The sequence below is a fragment of the Ascaphus truei genome, chromosome 15, assembly GCF_040206685.1.
Source record: "Ascaphus truei isolate aAscTru1 chromosome 15, aAscTru1.hap1, whole genome shotgun sequence".
Taxonomy (NCBI): domain Eukaryota; kingdom Metazoa; phylum Chordata; class Amphibia; order Anura; family Ascaphidae; genus Ascaphus; species Ascaphus truei.
The window spans coordinates 13,378,575-13,403,560 of NC_134497.1; the positions used below are offsets into that span (position 1 = coordinate 13,378,575).

General features: G+C 47.7%; 1 protein-coding gene across 2 annotated transcripts in view; it reads right to left on the bottom strand.

Moving 5' to 3' along the window:
• The window catches only part of PMEPA1 (prostate transmembrane protein, androgen induced 1), a 70,036-nt gene that overhangs the window by 41,271 nt on the left and 3,779 nt on the right, over positions 1-24,986 (bottom strand). The window lies entirely within an intron of this gene.

The window sequence follows — 24,986 nt, forward strand, 5'->3', positions numbered from 1 at the left end:
AGAATTCAGACTGCAGTGTGTGGGGGGAGTGGGGGGGGGGGGGGATGCGTCACTGCGAGGTGTGTTGAGGATTTTGGCAGGGGACCCGGCTATAATTTAGGATTCTGAAGACATGATGCGTAAAACAGATGGCTGGGTTTCATGGGGGGGGGACGGGGGGGACACGTTCCCTGTATGTAGCACCAGAAATCAGCAATACGGGACTTAAAAACAGCCACTGCTATCTCTGCTGGGAGAGAAGAAGAAGAAGAAGGCGCTGGATTCGGGAGGGGTCTTTCATAAGGGATTAACCCTTCACTAGTGGAGGAGCCTGCAACATGTGTCTATGTTCAGAAAACGGTGATAATTGAATTAAAAAAAAAAAAAAAGGAAGATATCCCGTCAGCTGTAGTTATGCCCGTCTGTTCCTCGCCCTCCGCCCGCCCGCCCGCCTTTATTTCCTTGTCAATCGGATCGCATGCAGAAGGGGTGTTAGTCCAATTAACTCATTTGGTGTCAGGATCCAGCAACATATTGTTAGCGGTGGAGGTATTTCAACTATTCAGAGTTACATAGGGAAGTGGAGCTGCTTTCTCAGCCACATTTCTAACAGTGGACAGGCCTATGGAGTAAACGCAGGGGGCTCAACTCCCGTCCTCAGGATCCTCCCCCTCCCCCCCTCCCAAACAGGTCAGGTTTTCAGGATATCCCAGCTTCAGCACAGGTGGCTCAGTCAGTCCCTGCTTCAGCACAGGTGGCTCAATCAGCCCCTGCTTCAGCACAGGTGGCTCAGTCTTTGACTGAGCCTCTGATTGAGCCACCTGTGCTGAAGCAGGGATATCCTGAAACCCGGACCTGTTGGGCGGGGTCTTGAGGACCCCGAGTTAGACCACATTCATCCCCTTCACTTAAAATCAACGTCGCCATATCCTGTCCCCACGCCCCTTCTTAACATAGGGGGAGGAGGTTTATTTGGTTATTTTTAAACTGGTAATTAAACATTGTGACTCGCAGAGCCTGAATCGCTGCACCTCAATGCGTGCACTTACCCGAACACCCTCCTACTGTCTCTGTACGTTCTCCCTACTTAGCACTTAGATTGTAAGCTCTTTGGGGCAGGGATTCTGCGTATGTTACGTTTATGCCTGAAGCGCTTATTCCCGTTATGTGTTACAGTATATATTATTATGCCCCCCGTGTATTTCTGCGGGGGGGGGGGGGAGCGCTATGCACATACAGGGTGCTATATAAATAAAGATATACATACAACACGTCGCAAGCCCAGCACAGCAGATAAACCGTTAATAAATATTAATAATGAGTCTAATTGTTCTCTTGTGACTTAGAAGAAATGGTCGGTAGGGTGGCCAGGTGTCCAGTATTGAACCGGACTGTCCTGTATTTGGACACTGTCCAGGTAAAACATTAGAGGTAATACTGGACGTGTACGAGTCCGAGATTACCTCTCTGGACACAGTGACCTGACCAGCCGCGGGATTACCCCGAGCAGGGCTGTTGCTAGGGAAACAGCTTCCTACCTCCTGATTAGCTGCTTTACCCAGCAGCAGCCAATCAGGAGGAGGTGTCAGGAGCCTGGGGGTGGGGCCAAGGAGAGGAGGAAACAGCATGGAGCGGAGGTGTTGTGTGTCTTGAGCGCATTGCACCTTTCACCATTGTGTCCAGTATTTTTGGAGAAGCCGCCTGGTAACCCTATCGGTTCCCAAGGATGTATTACACTACAAGCACAGCGATGGTCTGCGGATTAGAGTCACTTCATATTGTCTCCAAGTATAAAGAGAGCTGTGGGAGTCTGGAACTGTACAGAGATGCCGTCATATAGCCACCCCCTTGCCCTCCTCCTTCTCTGCCACTTGACCTCAGATGAAACCCATCACCAGAAACCAGCGAGGCCAAAGCTTTAACAAATTTCATTATCAAATACAGAGTAATCGGTCGCCTCCCGTACCAGGACCTGAAGCACAGCTAAGTACGTCCGGAAAATACATTAAAGGTTAGCACCAAAGGGAACCAAACTGAGGCCTCCTACATATGTGCAGCACAGGGCAGTTGACCTAAAGGAGATATATATATTATATATATAACTAGCTGAGAGTCCCGGCGTTGCTCGGGATGTAATGTTTCCGCTCCTCTCTCTCTCCTCCCCCCTCTCTCTCTTCCCCTGTCTCCCCCCTCTCTGTTTGTCCCCCGTTCAAATCAATCCAGTCCCTCTCCCTCCTTTGCAGCTCCGTTCCCCCCCTTTACAGCTTGATGCAGTGTGTGTGTGCGTCAGTCAGTCACTGTGTGTGTGTGCGCGAGCGTAAATCTGACGCACAAACACACACACACACAGACTGACTGACGCACACACACACAGTCAGTGTGTGCGTGCGTGTGTACCTTAGTCAGTGTGTGCATGCACGTCAATCAGTGCGTGTGTGCTCGTCAGTCAGTCAGTGTGTGTCAGTCAGTGTGTGTGTGAGTCAGTCAGTGTGTGTGTGTGAGTCAGTCAGTGTGTGTGTGTGAGTCAGTCAGTGTATGTGCGAGTCAGTCAGTGTGTGTGTGTGTGTGAGTGAGTCAGTCAGTCAGTCAGTCAGTGTGTGTGTGTCAGTGTGTGTGTGTGTCAGTGTGTGTGTGTGTCAGTGTGTGTGTGTCAGTGTGTGTGTCAGTGTGTGTGTGTCAGTGTGTGTGTGTCAGTGTGTGTGTGTGTGTGTGTGTCAGTGTGTGTGTGTCAGTGTGTCAGTGTGTGTCAGTGTGTCAGTGTGTGTCAGTGTGTCAGTGTGTGTCAGTGTGTGTCAGTGTGTCAGTGTGTGTCAGTGTGTGTGTCAGTCAGTGTGTGTGTCAGTCAGTGTGTGTGGCAGTCAGTGTGTGTGGCAGTCAGTGTGTGTGGCAGTCAGTGTGTGTGGCAGTCAGTGTGTGTGGCAGTCAGTGTGTGTGGCAGTCAGTGTGTGTGGCAGTCAGTGTGTGTGGCAGTCAGTGTGTGTGTGTGTGCATCAGTCAGTGTGTGTGTGTGTGTGTGTGTGTGTGTCAGTCAGTGTGTGTGTGTGTGCGTCAGTCAGGGTGTGTGTGCGGCTGTCAGGGGTTGTGTGCGTGCGGCTGTCAGGGTGTGCGTGCGTGCGTCAGTCCGTGTGTGTGTGCGTGCGTCAGTCAGTGTGTGCATGCGCATGCGTCAGTCAGTGTGTGTGTGTGTGTGCATCAGTGTGTGTGTGCGTGCGTGCGTCAGTCAGGGTGTGTGTGTGCGTGCGTCAGTTAGGGTTTGTGTGCATGCGTCAGTCAGGGTGTGTGTGCGTGCGCCTGTCAGGTTTTGTGTGCGTGCGTCAGTCAGGGTGTGTGGGTGCGTGCGTCAGTCAGGGTTTGTGTGCATGCGTGAGTCAGGGTGTATGTGCGTGCGTCAGTCAGGGTGTGTGTGCGTGCGTCAGTCATGGGGTGTGTGCGTGCGCGTGGCAGTCTGTGTGTGTGTGTGTGTGCACGTCAGTCACTCTTTGTGTGTGTGCATCAATAAGGGGTTGTGTGTGCGCGTGGCAGTCAGTGCTTGTGTGTGCGTCAGTCAGTATGTGTGTCTCAGGTGTGTGCGTTAGTCAGGGTGTGTGGACGTGCGTTAGTCAGGGTGTGTGGACGCGCGTCAGTCAGTGTGTGTCAGCCAGTCAGTGTGTGTGTGTGTGTGTCAGGCAGTCAGTGTGCGTCAGTCAGTAAGTGTGTCTCAGGCAGTCAGTCAGTGTGTGCGCACGTGAGTCAGTGTGTGTGCGAGCGTCAGTCAGTGTGTGTGTGTGTGTCAGTCAGTGTGTGGTGTGGGTGTGTCAGTCAGTGTGTGGTGTGGGGTGTGTGTGTGTGTCAGTCAGTCAGTGTCAGTCAGTGTGTGTGTGTCAGTCAGTGTGTGTGTGCGCGCGTGGCAGGCAGTGTGTGTGTGTGTGTGTCAGGCAGTCAGTGTGCGTCAGTCAGTATGTGTGTCTCAGGCACTCTGTGTGCGCGCGCGTTAGTCAGAGTGTGTGCGCGCGTCAGTCAGTGTGTGTGTGTGTCAGTCAGTCAGTGTGTGTGTGTCAGTCAGTGTGTGTGTGTCAGTCAGTCAGTGTGTGTGTGTTTCATACAGCAGTTCGTGTGTCAGTCAGTGTGTGTGTGTCAGTCAGTCAGTGTGTGTGTCAATCAGTGTGTGTGTGTGTCAGTCAGTCAGTGTGTGTGTGTTTCAGACAGGCAGTTCGTGTGTCAGTCAGTTTGTTGTTGTTTGTTGTTGTGTGCCCCCCCTCTGCTTTTTCCTCTGCTGCGAAAGGGGAGGGGGGGTGAGGGGAGGTGAAGGGGTGGGGGGTGGTGGTGATACCTGCTCGCGCTCCCGGCTTCCCGGCCCAGCCGCGGGGGAATGGTGGTGGTACCTGCTGGCGCCCCCCCGGCGCTCCCGACCGTGGGGGAGGGGGGGGTTGTGGGGTGGTGGTGGTACCTGCTTGCGCCACCCGGTGCTCCCGGCCGCGCGGGGGTTGTGGGGGGTGAGGGGGGAGGTTACCTCCTTGCGCCCCCCGGTGCTCCCGGCTCGGCCGCGGGGGGGGATGCTACCTGCTTGCTGGCGCTCCCGGCGGTAATACGGGGCCCCGAGGAGAAGAGCCGAGTGGCAGGCGGCGGCGTGTGAGAGGCGGCGTGAGTTTTGCTGGCGGCGTGTCGAGAGGTGAGGTGGAGGAGGCTTGGCGCCGGGGAGGCTGGGGTGTGCGGTGAGGGGGGGGTGGGGGGTCTGCCGTGAGGGGGGGTTTGCGGTGAGGGGGTGTGGGGGGTTTACGGTGAGGGGGTGTGGGGGGTTTGCGGTGAGGGGAGGCTGGGGTTTGCGGTGAGGGGGGCACAGGGGTGTGTCTGAGACTCTGTTAGAGCACACCAGCCAATGAGAGGTGTGCGGGGGCGGGCAGGCCAAGGGAGCCATCTCATTGGCCTGAGGCGGAGTGACGGGCCAAAGGTCCAATGTGATTGCCCCTAGACACAGGGAGACACAGGACAAACAGACACGCATACAACGGTTTGAGAAATATATATATAGATATATATATTATATATATATCCATGTATATATATACATATATATATATATATATATACACACACACACAAATATATATATATATATATATATATATATACACACACACACACACACACACACACACACACACACACACACACATACACACGAATATATAAAATAAGTAAATTCTAACAAATCACACAATATCGTTTTTGAATCTTCCTGTTTCCTCCCTTTAAGAAAAATGTAATCTGCAGAGCTTTAAAGCATGAACCCTGATCCAAAGAGCTTACAATCTCAGTGAGGGTTGCCTGCCGTTCTTTTCAGCTCAACGTAACAAATATAGGGGGGGGGGGGAGTTCATTCAAAATTCTCTGAAGTGGACGATCGAGGTAGAAATGAATGGGGGGGTGTCGGCCGATGGTGCATAACCCCATTGACTTGATGGGGGGGTATTACCATAATGGCGCAGTTTGGTGTATGTTGAATTAACCCCAATAGTTTATTATGGCCACCTGGATGGCCGCGCTATAACTGGGTGTGTCACTATGTAAGCGACTTTTTACATAAAACCTGTTGACAGCGAAGCTTTTTCATTTTGGATGAGATTTAGATGGTGGGTGCCACAGGACCCCAGGACTATCAAACCAGGGATCATTTCGCCAGACAGAAACACAGAGTTTATCAAATTAATTTATTGGAAAAAGAAATATCCACAACTATTTACAGTAAATCAACACACACACACTTACAACTGGGAAACTGGGGTTACCCTATAAACTTGGGTGCAGGGACCTCCCTAAAGAGATTCTCCCTGTTCTTTCTTCCTGCAGCGTCTCCCAGTCACAACCAGCTTCTTTCCAGCTGCCTCTGCTAACAAACTCTGAACTCACAGCTAAAGCTGAGCTGAGCTTATCTAGCTAGGGGTCTCTCTCCCCCCAGGTGTTTGCAGTATGTCCCAGCCCCTGACTGGTGGGTGGAAATGCAACAACAAACACATTTACCTGCAAAGAGTTAGGCCTCGGCCATGTTCCCTGCTGGCGTGCTGAGGCGCGCGGAAAGCGGGTGCTTTCCCTGGCCTTGCGGTGGCTTACCGCACGCACTGTCAGCAGCCGTCAGGGGGGCGGGCGTGTCACTGGCCGGGGGCGGGCCAGTGACGTCACGGAGCTGGTTCGCCCTCATTGGGCGAACCGCTCACGTGACCGGCCTGTCGCGCCGGCAAGCGGGGGAATTTAAAATTCCCCTAAGACCTGCGCTTCCGCAAGCGCGCGGAAGCGCAGGTGAGCCCCTACTAAAGCCGCTCTAATTGCGGCTGTAGGGGCTCAGTGCTGAGCGGGAGCGCGCGTCAGCACGCTTCCGCCAGCAAGCGCTAAACATAGCCAAGGCCTTACTTGGAAAGATTACAGACCACTTTGCAACATTCCAGCTGAACATCGCATTAACCCCTGGTTCCTGAAGTTCTGGAACCAGTCTCACAATACAGATATATACAAACATAATACAGGTGTATTACAGACAGGTAGGGGTAATGGCAGGCTTCACCTTTATTAAAAGCAGTCACATTTACCCTTACCGGTCTGTTGATGGCACATACTTGAATTCCCCCAGTATAAACAAGTATCCAGTGTGTCTTGTCTACGATACCAACTCATGCCAGCGGAGCTACCTATATGCTTCGTTAAAGAGGTGCTTTAGATAAAATAATAATAGTATGTTCTTGTATAGCGCTGCTAGTTTTACTTGGCGCTTTACAGAGACATTTTGCAGGCACAGGTCCCTGCCCCGTGGAGCTTACAATCTATGTTTTTGGTGCCTGAGGCACAGGGAGATAAAGTGACTTGCCCAAGGTCACAAGGAGCCGACACAGGGAATTGAACCAGCCTCGCCTGCTTCAAACTCAGTGCCAGTCAGTGTCTTTACTCACTGAGCCACTCCTCCCTGATATGTATTTAAAATATGTCTTAGGCTGAGTCCCCGCTGGTGCTGAGCGGGCTGGTGCTCAAAGCATGCGTGGCGGGTGTCCTGCGTCTGCTCGCGCGTGGGGGGGAGTGGGGGAAGGGGGGGTGACATTGCCGAATATTGAGCAAGCGGGAAAGTATAAAAATTTTATTTATCTAAGCGCTGAGCGTGTGTGCACGCGCATACGCGAGCGCACATCGCATGAGCGGGGACATATATATATTATATATATGCAAGTCACCTTGCTAAGCGCCGCCCGCTCAGCGCTAGCGGGGACGCAGCCTTAAAAGGTGGAGAGAGAGGGTGCTAGTCGGGAATTGAGGGGAAGGGCATTCCAGAGGGGTGGGGCAGTAAGTGAGAAAGGTTTTAGGCGGGAGAGGGCTTTCGATACAAAAGGGGTGGAGAGAAGACATCCTTGAGCAGAACACAAGAGTCAGGCAGGTGTATAGCGAGAAATTAGGGCTGAGATGTAAGGAGGGGCAGAGGAGGGTATATAGTCTTAAAAGTGAGGAGGAGAATTTTGTAAGTGATACAGACGTTAATAGAAAGCCAAGAGAGGAATTTCAGCAGAGAGATTTAGGAGAGAGTAAAGTGATTCTGGCAGCAGCGTTTAGGATAGATTGTAGGGGAGACAGGTGAGAGGCAGGAAGGCCGGACAGCAGGAGGTTACAGTAGTCGAGACGGGAGAGAATGAGGGCCTGTGTTAGTGTTTTAGCAGTAGAGGGACAGAGGAAAGGGCGTATCTTTGCAATGATAGGGAGGTGAAAACGTCAGGTTTTAGCTACATTGTGAATGTGAGAGGAGAACGTGAGGGAGGAGTCAAATGTGACCCCTGGGCAGCGTGCTTGTGATACTGGGTGTATGATAGCACGGCCAACAGTAATGCAGAAGGGGGCAGTAGGGCCAGGCTTAGAAGGTAGTATGAGAAGCTCTGTCTTGGACTTGTCCAGGGAGTCCATCCCATCCCCTCCAAGAACCAACTACCAGTAGAACGAGCTCAGTAAGTTTTCTATTGGTCGATGGATGTCTGCAGCCAGCCAATGACAAGAATGCAGTTGTCTGTAGCTGTATCTCCCAGCCAACGTTAATAATGGGGGTGGAGGGGTGGATTTCCCTACCACAGTTTGACGTGTTATCTACATTGACCACTGACTCCTACTACATTTGGGTTGTGGGCAAGTATGTGCCATTGTGAGTTACTGTGGAGGCTAAACACTGGAAACAGCCCCCCCTTTGATGTTCCTTCACATGTAGTGCCAAGGTGCTCTGTGGTCTTCATTACACCGTCCAACATAGAAGAGTTTACAATCCATGTGCTGTGTAGCGGGAGATACGCCGGAGATACAACTATACACGGATATGCACCTGGCGTCACAGTCCAAGTGTATATTGGGAAGCAGGCACGAAGACTGTCTTCAGCGCAGTCGTTATAGGGGACTACGGCCGCGTCCATAGGGCAGGCTATGTAGCTCACGCCGAAACAAACACTAGGGCGCCAATGCATATGTGAGAGCGGCGCTTCGCAATACAACCAAGTTTGTCTTTGCAGCGCGACGCCGCGTCCCGGGGGAGCGCGGAAGCTGGCGCGTGCTGCTATGGACGCGGCCTAAAAAGGAATAAGTAGGTATAATTGGGAGGGAACGCTGATTATATTGCTTGAACGCTGCTGAAAATCTTGTGCGCCAAAGACGGGAATTCAACAAATATGGAGAAGGAAATGAATGGCGTCTGCATCTATGAGCAACTCCAGTTCAAGGGTCACCAACAGGACAGGTTCTCAGGATATCCCAGCTGGCTCAATCAGTGCTGAAGCAGGCATATCCTGAACACCTAAACTGTTGGCGGCCCTCAAAGACTGGAGTTGCTCACTCCCGATTTATAGTCCGGCTGTAATGGAGGGGGGGATGCAGTCTCAGGTTACAGATATCCCAGGCATTAGCAGTTACAGATATCCCAGGCATTAGCAATGTCAATAAAAACACAAAACAGGGCAAGGATACCCTTCTGCTAAGCGAGGGGGATCTCCCCCTCATGAGCACAGGCCCCATCTTTCTCCCACACCAAAAATAGATCCCGACGGTTTGGGGGCTGGCAACGGGGGCTGGCTCTGACCCGATCTTGTTTGTGCATTTTTTGCTGCATATGAATCACTTTTGGCTGGTATCACTGCTCTGGAATTACTGTAAGATAACTCGGCTGGCGCAGACGGCAATAAATGAATCATGCTCTCTCTCTCTCCGAGAGAATAAAACCTCTGGGCCTTTCCAGACATCAATTGCAAAGCAAAAAAAAAAGGAACAAAGAAAGCTAGACGTGTTTGTACAAAGTCATGGAAAGTTGATTCATCGGTATACGGTGTGATTACAGATTACAGCTGCTGCATGCCACAGTAACAAACCTTCCTTGAGGGGCTGGGGGGGAAGTTAGGGGTGGGATATAGGATCCTTAACTCCTTGAGTGACAAGTGGACACTTTACAACAAAAGTTTCACAGTCGCAATTCCAATCCCTTTCCCCTTTTCATCTCAACCCCACGCTTTATTGCGGCGCTCCAGTAGTGTTCTATTGTGAAAGGACATTGGGTTTCATTTTTTTGATGGGGCTTTTTAAATATGGCCGTCATTATGCTTCTCTTGTGCACACCGTTGGGTTTTTGCAATCTCAGCGTGTGCACTTGTTTTTATGTTAGTTTTTTTTTCTTGATGCGCGCGTTAGGCCTCGGGCATGGTCAGCGCATAATGCGGAGGCGCGCTGCTGCTCGGCACCGAGCCCCTGCAGCCGCAATGAGAGCGGCTTAAGCAGGGGCTCGCGCGCGCTTCCGCACGCTTGCGGAAGCGTGTGTCTCACCGAGTCTTCAGATTTGGCGCTCGCCGGAGCGCAGGGCCGGTCACGTGAGCGGTTCGCCCAATGAGGGCGAACCAGCTCCGTGACGTCACTGGCCCGCCCCCAGACCCGCCCCCGACACGCCCACGGACGGCGCGCTGTGTAAGGCCAGGGAAACCTGAGCCTCAGCGCGCCTCCGCCCGGATACAACCACTATGTCCCAGGCCTTAGGTTTTCGGGGTCTAAATTTGCGAAAGTAATAAATATCCCGACATGACCGCAGAATGGTAGACAAGGTGTTACATGGCTAAGTGCTGTAACTTTATTGCAGCTGGATATTCCAAAAGTGCAGGGGAAACGGCCTCGGGCGAGGAGAACACGGCTTGTGTAGCCGACACAACATAAACAGACAATTTCTTCAAAGTGCCGGTCTCCTCCAATGCCGCGTCCATGGTAGAACGTGCTAGCTTCCGCGCTCCTCCGTGACCCGGCATCGCGCTTGAAATACAAACTTGTTTGTATTGCGAGGCGCCGCTCTCCCTGTAGCGCATGTGCAAGCGCGCACTATGCACATATGCATTGGCGTCCCAGTGTTTGCACCGTACCCTGCACTTTGGACAAAGCCTTAGGCTGCGTTTGTAGTGCCTGGCGAAGGCGTGCCAAAACATATACATTGAATCCGTCGCATGCGCTTATAGTAGGCGCGACGGAGCGACCAAAAATTTGGAAGCCAGTATTATTTGATTTTGGGAGAGACAGTCGCCATCTGACTGTCTCTAAACCAGTGTTCCCCAACTCCAGTCCTCAGGGAACCCCAACAGGTCAGGTCTTAAGGATATCCCCCCTTGGTGACGTCACTTGAAGCTCAACTTTCGCCAATGTCACTATAAACGCGGCTAAGACAGGTACAAAGTTTAGCTCTACTCACAAGTTCCTAATGCAATTCTCCTTGAATGTGACAGCCAAGAACAGCGGAAAGACACCGTTTCAGGCCCCGTATGGACCTTCCATCGGGTGGACGGATATTCTTGGAACACACCTCTGCGGATATGAAACTGCAGGCCACTTTTGCAACAAAAGGGGTTAACAGACCTTGATAGGTCTCCCTGGTTTCTAGTCACCTGCTAAAAATATGAAGAGCTGCTAGGAGGAAAAAAAAAATGTCAGTCTCAACCAAGATGCGTCCCTAACATGAATGGGATCCATTTAATAGGATATAAAAAGGCATTCAGGTGCCCCATTCAGCGTTTTAATACCAAACAAAGCTGTGGGTTGGCCTGGCGGCGTAACCGTGATATTCTATCTCGGAGGAGGAAACGGGAAGGCTGATCAGGTTACTTATTTAAGGAAATGAAGCTTATTTACACTAACACATTGTCTCCGTTGGGGTAATGAATGGGCACTCAACGGAAAATCCCCAACCGGAATGGCACGTGAAATGTGTCCCAGGGTGTCATTCTCCTGGCGCGCTCTTGGCTCAGGTCACACAAAGATGAAAGCCGAAATCAGAGGTGGGGGAGGGGGGTGGAGGATTCACTTATATAGGATCGTGCAAAGGGTGCAGTACCACCCCGTTCACAAGATACGCACATTCATTGGGGAATCTGCAGAAGGGAGCCTCAACTCCTTGGGGAACAGGGCAGCACAACGCTGAGGTCCCCAGACCCTTCCCCATTCCTGGTGGGGACGTGGTGGCGAGAGGCCACGGTCGAGTGGGAATGGTTGGGTTGGGTGTGGGGAGGTCCCATCCGGGGGCCTTAAAAAGGCTTCCCTCTCGTTTTCTAATTGTTTTGACAGTACCGTCTTCATGTTTAGGAGTTGGTTTTGATAATGTATATGAAGGGAAAAAAAGAAGGAAGTAATAGATAAAAAGGATGTTCTAGAAATAATTTTGAAAAAAAAGCCATTTTGGTACATGGGTTCAGTTTTATATATCGGGCAACTTTGGAGAATGTTTGACCTGGGTATACGGTGGGAAGGGAACCCGTATCCTCTTGGTGGTAGGCTTACCCTTGGATGTCTTTGGGTGCTGGGGGGGGGGGGGGGAGGGAGGGGTCAGTGTTCTGGGTGGCATAGGCTGGCCATGATTGAGTGACATGGGACCGGATATCGGCTTAAAGAGCCTTCTCCATTGGGTGTGGGGGAGATGAGGGATTAATTGGGGGTGGAGGTGGGGGGTTGCCACGCTTATGTCAGCTCCGGGAACCCCCTGCTTCCTGAGATACATAAGAGGAGTTGGGGGGAGAGTTACATGGTGCACAGATTATAATGAGATGTATCACATTCTGTGTCTCTGTCCCAGCTTGCACCTTGGGGAGAGTCAGTAGGAGGAGTTGGGGGGAGTTACATGGTGCACAGATTATAATGAGATGTATCACATTCTGCGTCTCTGCTCCAGCTTGCACCTTGGGGAGAGTCAGTAGGAGGAGTTGGGGGGGAGTTACATGGTGCACAGATTATACTGAGATGTATCACATTCTGCGTCTCTGCCCCAGCATGCACCTTGGGGAGACTCAGTAGGAGGAGTTACATGATGCACAGATTATGAGATGTATCACATTCTGTGTCTGCCCCAGCTTGCACCTTGGGGGGAGTCAGTAGAAGGTGTTGGGGGAGTTACATGGTGCACAAATTATAATGAGATGTATTGCGCCTCCCGTGCACCATTATTTTCTCCTTATATTTGCCAAAATAAATCTTTGATATCGGAAGTGATACAGGCCTAACATACTGCATCAGAACCGGTACCTACATACACCGCAGCTCTGCGCTACAGAACAGAGCAATGTGTCTCAACACACTTACTTCTCTCTGTGTTGATACAGACTCAGTAGCTTTCTCCCTGCCAAGGGATGGGGCAGGAACGGAGAGAGGACAATGTCCCTATGGAAAGGAAAAGAAGTGAAACCCCACCTAGTTTTCACCGATATTTCCAAGCTGACGTTACAAAATATGCATAGTATTACAACGGCTTAAAAATCACCAGGATTTCGCCCATGTCACAGAAGAGACTGCACTTTAAAACGACGGCCAATAACGTCAGGATTGTCTCACTCCCAAATCAGCTTTTCCATTACAATAACGGAAACTCGTATTCATCAAAATGTGCTGTCATCTCCAAACCCACTCCTCCGCCGAGACACAAAAGCTGAAAATGTCAATTAATACGTGACATAAAAAGGGAGATAGTCACACCCCACTGCGGCACCAATTGGAGATTGCGTGTTCGCCGTGGCGTCTCCCCACGCCGCGCCATTCCGAGAGATTTCTTTTAGACTGTCAAGAATCTGGACGCAGCGAGCAGTGCCGGGTTCTGCTTGCCTTGTGCTTGAAACGGTTTGCATCAGTAAGACGCCAAGCAGAGTTCTTCAGTATCTTCAAGAAGCAATTCATGCACTTTTTAATTATTATTTTTTTTAGCATAGGGTTGAAGCAGTGGGGGTTTCCGAAGCTGAACCCTGTTAAATTTCAGTTTCGGGGACCCCCTGCTTCCCGAGTTACAGGCCTCCAAAAAAAGGGGGTGAGGGTACCTTGGCAAAGTTTAAAGCTCCCGCGTCACGCTTGCCAATAGGAAGCCGAACCGTTTAACGTCACGGCTTCCTATTGGCCCGCAGGGCGTGGGAGCTTGGAAAAGCGGCCATTATGTTTACCCTGCTAGCCAAGTGGCTACTGGCACTCCTTCTGCGGCCGGCTGTATCTCCGGAAGCAGGGGGTCCCCAGAGCTGAAATTAATGGGGTTCAGCTCCGGAGACCCCCCTGCTTCAACCCTATGTTAAAAATAAAACAAAATGGCACCCAGCGCTCCATTGACATTGAGGACTGATTACAATATTCAATGGTGCGTTGAAAAGCAAAATCTATGAATCAGTTTCGTTAGCAAATACTTTTATTTTACACTTTAAAAAAAAAAGGGTGGGGGAGCTCATCGTTCTGCTGCGGGGCACGTGCCAGGGCCGGCTGGTTCTTTTGGGGGCTGGGTGCCGGTGATTTCGCGGGGCATCTCCTCAGGCGTCACAAACGCCACGATAACGGGACGCTGCAGGCCAAGGTGCCGCTGGACAGGTAAGAGGCAGTTAAGGAGGCCCCCGTGCCCTCCCCAGACATTCAGCTTCATTGTTGTGGGGAAGAGCGAGGGGGACTCTGTAAGTGTGGGGCTCGGTGCCGTGGCACTGACAGCACCCCCATCGCGCCCTGCTAGCATCATATCCTAGAACAGTGTTTTTCCAACAGGGGTTCGCTGGGGGTCACTAAAGGGATCCCTGCAATGTTCAGGTGATTTGAAACCAAATGCAGTAGAATTTACAATACATCTGATCTCAGGCGCGCTATTAGAGAGGGTTGGGGTTCCTTACAATGCATCTGATCTCGGACGCGCTATTAGAGAGGGTTGGGGTTCCTTACAATGCATCTGATCTCAGACGCGCTATTAGAGAGGGTTGGGGTTCCTTACAATGCATCTGATCTCAGGCATGCTATTAGAGAGGGTTGGGGTTCCTTACAATGCATCTGATCTCAGGCGTGCTATTAGAGAGGGTTGGGGTTCCTTACAATGCATCTGATCTCAGGCGTGCTATTAGAGAGGGTTGGGGTTCCTTACAATGCATCTGATCTCAGACGCGCTATTAGAGAGGGTTGGGGTTCCTTACAATGCATCTGATCTCAGACGAGCTATTAGAGAGGGTTGGGGTTCCTTACAATGCATCTGATCTCAGACGCGCTATTAGAGAGGGTTGGGGTTCCTTACAATGCATCTGATCTCAGACGCGCTATTAGAGAGGGTTGGGGTTCCTTACAATGCATCTGATCTCAGACACGCTATTAGAGAGGGTTGGGGGTTCCTTACAATGCATCTGATCTCAGACGCGCTATTAGAGAGGGTTGGGGTTCCTTACAATGCATCTGATCTCAGACGCGCTATTAGAGAGGGTTGGAGTTCCGTGGAATTTCACAGTATTATTACACGGTCCTTTAACCAAGAAACGGTTAAACACCACTGAACTAGAAGGTTGTTCCATTGATCTGTATAACTAATAGCAAATTAGTGTTTTTAAACTTCCATGTGCTCTAAATAGTTTCTCCTTATTTCATCAGCTGAAAGATTATTGGCAGGCCAGTCTGAATGGGCCATTCCCCCGGGGACATTTAAACCACACGAATAACCCAGGCGGGAACCCTTTTCCCACAGATGTGATTTCACTGTTGATAAAATGGGGACACAATCGGTCAACAGTCTTATGGCCGGGTCTCCACATCGGTCAAATCCAAGGATCTAAACAAATCAGAGTTGGAGTTTTCAACCGAGAAATTGTTTTATTTAATCGCATAATTTGAATATATGAAAAACAATTTTTTTTAGATCATTAATATAGGAGATTGCTCTTCTGTGCGCAAGATTCATTTCCAATGAGTAAGACGGTTTGGGTCACGACTCTTTGATAAGAAGATAGATCATTGGTATAGTTATGGAAGTAGTCGTACTCAGCATCTGCTTACATCGCAGCACATTCGTTGTCAGTGATTGGTTCTAAACATGCGAAACATGCCAACTCGCCAAGTTCCCATTTTAAAAAAAATATTATTATGACCACAAAACCTGTAAAACAATTCAGCATTTATAGGAATATGAAAGTAGCCGCAGTGTAAAAAAACCTCAGCCCTGCAGTTTAGGAATCGCTGCAACACGCTCTCTAGTTAGAGGGGTGTGTGTGTGTGTGTGTGTGTGTGTGTCTGTGCGTGTATGATATGTCTTTATTTATATAGCGCCATTAATGTACATAGCGCTTCACAGTAGTATTACACGTGACAATCATATAAATAACAAATACAGATAACGGGTCATGGGAAGAAGCATTTAGGAAGAGGAGTCCCTGCTCCGAGGAGCTTACAATCTAATTTGTATGTAGGAGGAACGTACCGAGTCAAAAGAAGGGCACTTTACAACACACGTGACATAATAATATAACACATAGATGGGAATAAGCACATTCAGACAAAACAATAGAAAAAGGACTCCCTGCCCTGAAGAGCTAACAATCTAAGTGGTAAGTAGGGGAGAACGTGCAGAGACAGGAGGAGGGTGTTCAGGTAAGTGAGTCTGCAGGGGGGCCAAGGTCAGTGCAGGAGGTGTATACCGTCAGCCACGGAGCGACCCATATGCTTCTTTAATGAAGTGTGTTTTAAGAAAGGTCCTAAAGGTGGATAGAGAGGGTGCAAGTCGGGTGTTGAGGGGAAAGGCATTCCAGGGGTGCGGGGCAGTCGGTGAGAGAGGTTTTAGGCGCGAGAGGGCTTTAGATACAAGAAGGGGTAGACAGCAAACATCCTGGAACAGAAGGCAAGAATCGGGCAGGTGTATAAGGAGAAATTAGGGAGGAGGTATAATGAGGGGCAGAGGAGGGTATAGCCTTAAAAGTGAGGAGAATTGTATGTGTAATATGGGATTTGATAGGAAGCCAGGAGAGGGATTTCAGCAGTGGAGACACAGAGACAGATTTAGGAAAGAGCAGAGTGATTCTATCAGCAGCGTTTAGGATAGATTGTAGCGGAGACAGGTGAGAGGAAGGAAGGCCGGACACTAGAAGGTTACAATTGTCTAGACGGGAGAGAATGAGGGCTTGTGTTAGAGCGACAGAGGAAAGGGTAGAAAACAACACTACAAGATAACCATTTTCCTTTAACTAAATTTAAATGATGAAAAAGCTGAAACGTTATGACACGCCCAAGTGTTTTCACCATACTGCAATTCCAACACGATATGAAGCGTGACTATCCTGCCCCTGTCCTGTGATTCATTTTTGTGTGTCCGTCCCCTGAGAAACATGGCCGCTTCATCCAAGGTTAGGGTTGCCAGGTGTCCAGTATTGAACCGGACTGTCCTGTATTTGGACTCACTGTCCAGTAAAACATTAGAAGTAATACTGGACATGTATGTGTCCGGTATTACCTCCCTGGACATAATGACCTGACCGTCTTGGGGGGGCCGCGAGAGAGCAAGGCTGTTGCTAGGGGGCTGGGCTGCTTCTTCTATCCTGATTGGCTGCATTACCTAGCAGCAGCCAATCAGGAGGAGGTGTCAGGAGCCTGAGGGTGGGCCCAAAGTGAGGAGGAAACAGCATGGAGCGGAGAGAAAGGTGTGCGTGTGTGTATATATGTGTCTCGAGTGTGCCGCAACTTTCACCATTGTGTCCAGCATTGTTGAAGACGCCACCTGGCCACCCTATCCAAGGTTCATGCCACGTTTGAGAAGCTGGTAATTCCAGTGAACTCCGGAAGAGGTACATCTATATTCCACCAACATGCATTCATTATTAGGCTGAAAAGAGAGCATGTGGGCTGGAGCAGCCCACACTGAGGGCTGGGTGTAACATTACTTTGTTTGGCTGTGCTGAATAATGAGTTATTTACAGACTCAAGCCTGCCCCCGACCTTCACGCCTGACCGGCTTAACCCCCGGAGGGAGGGTCCTGCAATGCACTGCGTTGGGAGTCCCTCCGGCACTGGAGGGGTTAATGGATGCCATCTTGTTTTTGAGAAACAGGATCTAAGAATTAAGGAGTTTTTGTCCTTAGAAATTAAAAAAAAAAAAATCCAAGTACTTCTTCAGGCTGAGAAATGTTCAGTTAGAAATGTAAGAAAAACAAATGGAATCCTTTTTCTTTTTACGTATAGGAACACTTTAAAAAAAAAAGTTACAAACGGTAAAAAAGAGCGGTATTAAGTATGACCGTATGCTTTCAACTGCCCAAAGCTACTTCTATTTAAAGGGAGCAGAAACTACAACCCATGACTGGGAATTTACAAAAAGTGTCCGCTCTGCTCATCCAAAACGAACCTCCTTCGAAAAGCAAAAAAGGGGCACTGAAAATGCACTAAAATGTCTTAAAATGTTCCAAAACCACAACAACAACAAACAAAAAAATTTGCTTTAAAGATTTTTCCAACGGGCTAACAACGTTTTATTTTTGAATTATTATTATTATTATAATTATGCAGTGTTTCCGATCATTAGGGCAACAATACTGTTACCGGTGTGTGGGGCATCAATTATTTCTCTGTGCTTACAACTTTCCTGCCGCTTATGCAAATACCGCACAGGCTCCTGGGTATATTTGCCTCCCCGACCTGATAGTGGTTAAATCAACCCGCGCTGCCGGCAAGTAATCAATAGGGAAGCTACCCAAATGATATCCTCAAAGCATAAGTCTGTAGCGAAAGGATTGTCCGGCGACTGATTCCAATAAAGCCGCGCTGTTGTTTATTGTGTGCGGGCAGCGGTAGAGGGAACGCTTAATTCCTATTGATGAAGACACGAGGACTCAGGTCCGCCATGTGAATAAATTCCAGCAGAGTAAGTACATCGTACACATACAGTTAATACATTGGTACAACGCGAACACGGAGCAATTACCGCATTAATCCCCAAGCTTCCCCAATTAGGTAGGAGAAAAAAAAAAAACCTGTTCAACTTACAAGTTTAGAAACAAAAAAAAAAAAATGGAAAAGAATTTCGCTGTTGCATAAACAGAATAAACCTGGATACAAGCTCTCCTGTATACTGGAGCACTGCAAACATGACGGGAATTATCTATCATATTCTCCTGGCTGCAAAAAACAAGGTTCAACAACAAAAAAAAACTGCATTAAATCATACAAACTCCCCTGTTATCAAGATTAATAAATAATTATAATAATAATAATAATAATATATATATATATACACACACACACACACACACACACACACACACACACACACACACACACACACACACACACACACACACACACACACACACACACACACACACACACACACACACACACACACACACACACTTTAAGTTATGGTGGGTGAAAAAGGCGACCATATATATATATATATTGTGGTGTATTTGCAGCTGGGAGACTGGTCCATATTCCTCCATCATGGCTGCCTCCCGCCGGCTGAACTAAATACCCGCAAAACACCCCCAAACATAGATAGAGGTCTAGTGTCCGGATGGAGTTCCCCATTGGTTTATACCTGGGGGTTCTAGGTCATGGAGGTTGGGTCACGTCATCACGCCAGGAGTCTTCCCAAGACCACCACCCCCCCGCTGATGTGAACGAAGGTGGAGTGGGCTTCCCTTCCAACGCCGACAGCTCCATTAGCCCGTTAAAATCTCCTAGAAAACAAGCATTTTTTTTTTGTCCGGTATCGCAACAGGGCATCTGGCAGTGCCCGTGCTGTACCAGGTACGTTATAAGGGCACGCTAACGGTTCAAATGTAAGGGTGGGCAGGATCAAAACGGGGACAAACTTTCCAATCCAAGCGAAATTTTAACCGAAAAAACAATTCTTTTATTTTTGAAGGAAAAAAAACCGTTGCGTTTGGAGTTCACAAATGAAAAAGTCTGCAAACTTTTTGGGGAAAAAAATTTGAACGCCCCCCCACCCACCCACCCACCATTACACAAATTAAGATTATAAATGTCGTCGGGCTCAGAAAACCAGGAGCCTACGTTGGATGGAGTTGGGAGATATTGAGAATCATTCTACGGTTACAAGAAGTTAATTTTCAGGGGGGGGGAGGGTTGTGTTAAAATGACACAAAAAAAACAAGCAACGGTTTAGTGCTGCGGATCAATGTGTTGTAGTCGGTCCAGGGATTAAGGGGTTGGAGTTACAATAATTGGTCTGTTCTCTCTTTACAAGACCCAAAACACACAGTGCCGCTGCTCAGTCAAGTGAAATCTCAGTTGCGCGCATCAAGTTCATGCCTGCAGACGGAGCTCGCTGCACCGTGCCCCCTATCTCTCCCAGACAGAAACCAGAACACAGTGTTATTATTCACTCCAATTAAGTAAAGCAGCATTTAACCCAGATCAAAAGAATCAGGTTCAACTGTCCTGTTACAAAACATCCCCAAGAAAGACTTATCTTACTCCTGCATCTAAATACAGCTCAGTGGAAAGTAGCCTGACCTAAACTCTTCCTTAACGAAGATTACCGTTCAGAAATTGAAAGTGGTAATTAAAGCTGTATACTCCACAGGGGAGGTGCTCAAATCCGGTCCTCCAGCCCCCCCAACAGGTCAGGTTTTCAGGATAGCCCAGCTTCAGCACAGGTGGCTCAACCAGTCCCTGCTTCAGCACAGGTGGCTCAATGCATGCATGCATGTATGTCTGTCTTTATATAGCGCCATTGGCGTGCATAGCGCGTCACAGCAGTAATACACGTGACAATCATATAAATAGATTCCTGCCCCGAAGAGCTTACAATCTAATTGGTAGGTAGGAAGAACGTACAGAGACAGGAGGAAGGTGTCTCAGCCTCCGATTGAGCCACCTGTGCTGAAGCTTGAGGGCGGGAGTTGAGGGGGGGGGGGGTTATCACAATAATGCCATAAATTGGACCACGTGGTCTATGAAAAAAAAAAAGAGAGAAGAGAAGGTGGTCGGAGCTACGTTCCCTGCTCTATAATACCCGCCCACGGAGATAAAACGCCTTACAATGAAATATCACAAGGCAGTTATCCTGCCACCTCTGGGGCGGAATTGTGGAAGCAAATTCCCAGGGGGGAGGAGGGGGTGTAGGATGAGATAAATGGATGCAAAGTCTCATCGAATGTAAATAACGGAGGTTCCCTCGCTTCTGGATTTAATAGAACGCTTTAACTATTATACCGCACGTTCTCCAACTACAATACATATACGAGCAAACTCTCTTACAAAGTACAGCTCTACCCCGTTATAGCGCGATCCGCTACAACGCAGATCCGCTTATAACGCGATGCGAGTGTGGCTCCCAATTTTCGTATTTATGAATACTTTACAACACGATTATTGGTGTCTTAAATACTTTATTGTACAATGCATACAATTGTACATTATTTCTATTGCGTTCCGCTTATAGCGCAACGTGATTCTTTGGACCCCAAGCACAGCGTTATAAGGGGGTTGAGCTGTTCACATTCTGCAGTAGCTGGAGGATTTTCATATTTGCTGTAACATTTCCGAGTCTACAAAATCTCCAAAATCATTCCCCATTGCCTAATAGCTACCGAGCATGTATGAATTCCTTTGCTGCACTTAACCACCTGTGCAAAAATAACCGCACTCCTGCAGTGCCTTATTCACCCGGAAACCACATCTGGTCTCCCGAAAAATAAAAATAAAAAAAAATGAATATTAGATTGTATTGTATGTCATTATTTATATAGCGCCATTAATGTACATAGCGCTTCACAGTAGTAATACATGTGGTAATCGAATAAATAACAGATAATATAAATAACAGATCATGGGAATAAGGGCTGTAGACAAACATAACATTAAGGAAGAGGAGTCCCTGCCCCGAGGAGCTTACAATCTAATTGGTTATGTTCAGAATGTCCCACAACCGGCAAGGAAAGGGTTAGCCTGATTCGGTAACAATAGGTTACATAACAGCGGCAATCTGGCGTGAATACAGAGCATATGCGCGCATTTATAATCAGATCTGGGCTCGCTGCATTCCAGATTCTGTTCTTTCCATGTTAAAATTAGATTGCAGAACAGACAGCAAATAGCACAGAAGCGACAATCAGATGAAAATAACCAACGCAGCTTTTGCTTGCTGTTCTAACTGGGTGTTTTTCTTAGTGGGTTTGTTGTGAAATGCGCACACACACACTTTATTTTTCTAAGATTATTATAATGCGCTTATTGTCACAGTACTTGTATGCCTCAGTCTCGTCGCGATGCCGACAGTATGCTCAGTACATTATTGGAGTTACTTATTTGAAGCTCTTAAAAACGCATGAACTGTGGGGACTCCACCCGAGAGGTGGCTGCACGCAAGATAGGGAAGCCCATTATTTAGCCTGGTTCCTTAGACAGATACACTGCATGAGAATAGGTTTGCAAGTGTCCGTTTTTGCAGTACACATAACAATGGCTCCTATTGTAGACACGTACAGAAGAGATTGTGCAGATACTTTCAGTGTTCCTGGCATAGTTTGGTCTCTGCATAGGCTCTCCATGGCAGAAGTGCTGAGTGAAAGGTAACAACAGTGTCTGTGTCTGAGTGCGTCTGTGTCTGAGTGCGTCTGTGTCGTCTGTGTCTGAGTGCGTCTGTGTCTGAGTGCGTCTGTGTCTGAGTGCGTCTGTGTCTGAGTGCGTCTGTGTCTGAGTGCGTCTGTGTCTGAGTGCGTCTGTGTCTGAGTGCGTCTGACTGTGTGTCTGAGTGCGTCTGACTGTGTGTCTGAGTGCGTCTGACTGTGTGTCTGAGTGCGTCTGACTGTGTGTCTGAGTGCGTCTGACTGTGTGTCTGAGTGCGTCTGACTGTGTGTCTGAGTGCGTCTGACTGTGTGTCTGAGTGCGTCTGACTGTGTGTCTGAGTGCGTCTGACTGTGTGTCTGAGTGCGTCTGACTGTGTGTCTGAGTGCGTCTGACTGTGTGTCTGAGTGCGTCTGACTGTGTGTCTGAGTGCGTCTGACTGTGTGTCTGAGTGCGTCTAACTGTGTGTCTGAGTGCGTCTGACTGTGTGTCTGAGTGCGTCTGACTGAGTGTGTGTCTGACTGAGTGTGTGTCTGTGTGTGTGTGTCTGTGTCTGTGTGTGTCACAAGCATCCAATTAATCCCCTCACCAAAGAAGTGTATATTTCACCATGTTTCTTGCCGTTTTCAGCCGTCAGGTTTTTACACAGATCTTAAAATTACAAAGCGAAGTGGTAAAAAGAAAAAACAGTTACATGTTCCCCATCCCTACAACTTCAATGCCAGCGTCCATCCGTGGGACTTCAGTTTTAAACGGGGAATGCAATTGCCCACAACCGGATATAATGCAGATCAGATCGCTTCTGAAGCTTTTTAAGCAGTTCAGCTGACACTAACTGGATGAAATGATTTGCAGAAGGTCTTAAAAGTACATTCCTCTATTTAAAAACAAACTGAGATAGAGAGATAGATAGAGAGATAGATAGAGAGATAGATAGAGAGATAGATAGAGAGATAGATAGATAGATAGATAGATAGATAGATAGATAGATAGATAGATAGATAGATAGATAGATAGATAGATAGATAGATAGATAGATAGATAGATAGATAGAGAGATAGATAGAGAGATAGATAGAGAGATAGATAGATAGAGAGATAGAGAGAGAGAGAGATAGATAGAGAGAGAGATAGATAGATACAGTAGATAGATACAGTAGATAGATAGAGAGATACAGTAGATAGATAGATAGATAGATAGATAGATAGATAGAGAGATAGATAGAGAGATAGATAGAGAGATCGATAGATAGAGAGATAGAGAGAGAGAGAGATAGATAGAGAGAGAGATAGATAGATACAGTAGATAGATACAGTAGATAGATAGAGAGATACAGTAGATAGATAGATAGATAGATAGATAGATAGATAGATAGATAGATAGATAGATAGATAGATAGATAGATAGATAGATAGATAGATAGATAGAGAGATAGATAGAGAGATACAGTAGATAGATAGAGAGATACAGTAGATAGATAGATAGATAGATAGATAGATAGATAGATAGATAGATAGAGAGAGAGAGATAGATAGAGAGATAGAGAGAGAGATAGATAGAGAGATAGATAGATAGATAGATAGATAGATAGATAGATAGATAGATAGATAGATAGATAGATAGATAGATAGATAGAGAGAGAGATAGAGAGAGAGATAGATAGATACAGTAGATAGATACAGTAGATAGATAGAGAGATACAGTAGATAGATAGATAGATAGATAGATAGATAGATAGATAGATAGATAGATAGATAGATAGATAGATAGAGAGATAGAGAGAGAGATAGATAGATACAGTAGATAGATAGAGAGATACAGTAGATAGATAGATAGATAGATAGATAGATAGATAGATAGATAGATAGATAGATAGATAGATAGATAGATAGAGAGATAGAGAGATAGATAGATACAGTAGATAGATACAGTAGATAGATAGAGAGATACAGTAGATAGATACAGTAGATAGATAGATAGATAGATAGATAGATAGATAGATAGATAGATAGATAGATAGATAGATAGATAGATAGATAGATAGATAGATAGATAGATAGATAGATAGATAGATAGATAGATAGATAATTTTTTTCCCCTACACAAAAAAGGTGAGGATGAGACAGGGAGAAATTACTCGTGAACATGCTCAATAATATACACATTTATTGACATTTCAAAATCATTTTGAATCGACGTTATTATTTTTGTCAACTGTTATTAGCCCCTTTTAAAAAAAGCTCTGTACAGAGACGGTAACATTTCTATTTGGGAAGTGTCCCCCCCTGAAATGTCTGCCTGTATCTTTCAGATTTTGGGGATGGAACAGCATGGTCTCTTTTGCTGCCAGAGTAAAAAAAAAATGAATAAAGAAGGATTTTGCTTCAATGCGTTCTATCCCCTTGTTAACCAGATATAAACTAAAAATAATAATATCAGGGTCCTGAATAGTCGAAAACAGTTAGTTGACATCAGCAGGCTTTCCGGAGAAGGTTCTGGCTTCATGTTGCTGTAGTACTTGTGGTTAACGCTCAGTATCTCTGCTCAAATCAGGGTGCCCCAGTAAGACGGGACTATAACCTTTCCTGCGGATGGGACTCAATGTCACAATGCGCTGTGTGGGATACAGGTGCCAGCTCTGGGAATCAAACCTGGTGTATTGAACAAGTGCAGGGGTGGGCAGCTCCTGTCTTCAAGGGCCACCAACAGGTCAGGTTTTCAGGATATCCCTGCTTCAGCACAGGTGGCGCAATCAGTCGAAGACGTAGCCTCTGATTGAGCCACTTGTGCTGAAGCAGGGACTGATTGAGCCACCTGTGCTGAAGCAGGGATAGCCTGAAACCCTGACCTGTTGGTGGTCTTCGAGGACTGGAATTGGCCGCCCCTGAACTAATGCATTTCCAGTTATTCCTACTGCCGGACTTATATTGGGACACGGAGTCACTGCCATTGCTGTATTTTACACTCTGCATTATATATAGATATATATATCTATATATAACTTAAAGTAGTAATAAATTGTATATATGTTGTCCTTATCTGACGTAGAATTTGGGAACAGTCGCTGAAATTAACGGTTAGGTATGTCAGTGAGGATGCAGGAGTTAGGGGGTCCCTACAGGGGATGGACGAGTTAGGGGGTCCCTGCAGAGGACGGACGTGTTAGGGGGTCCCTGCAGAGGATGGATGAGTTAGGGGGTCTCTGCAGAGGATGGACG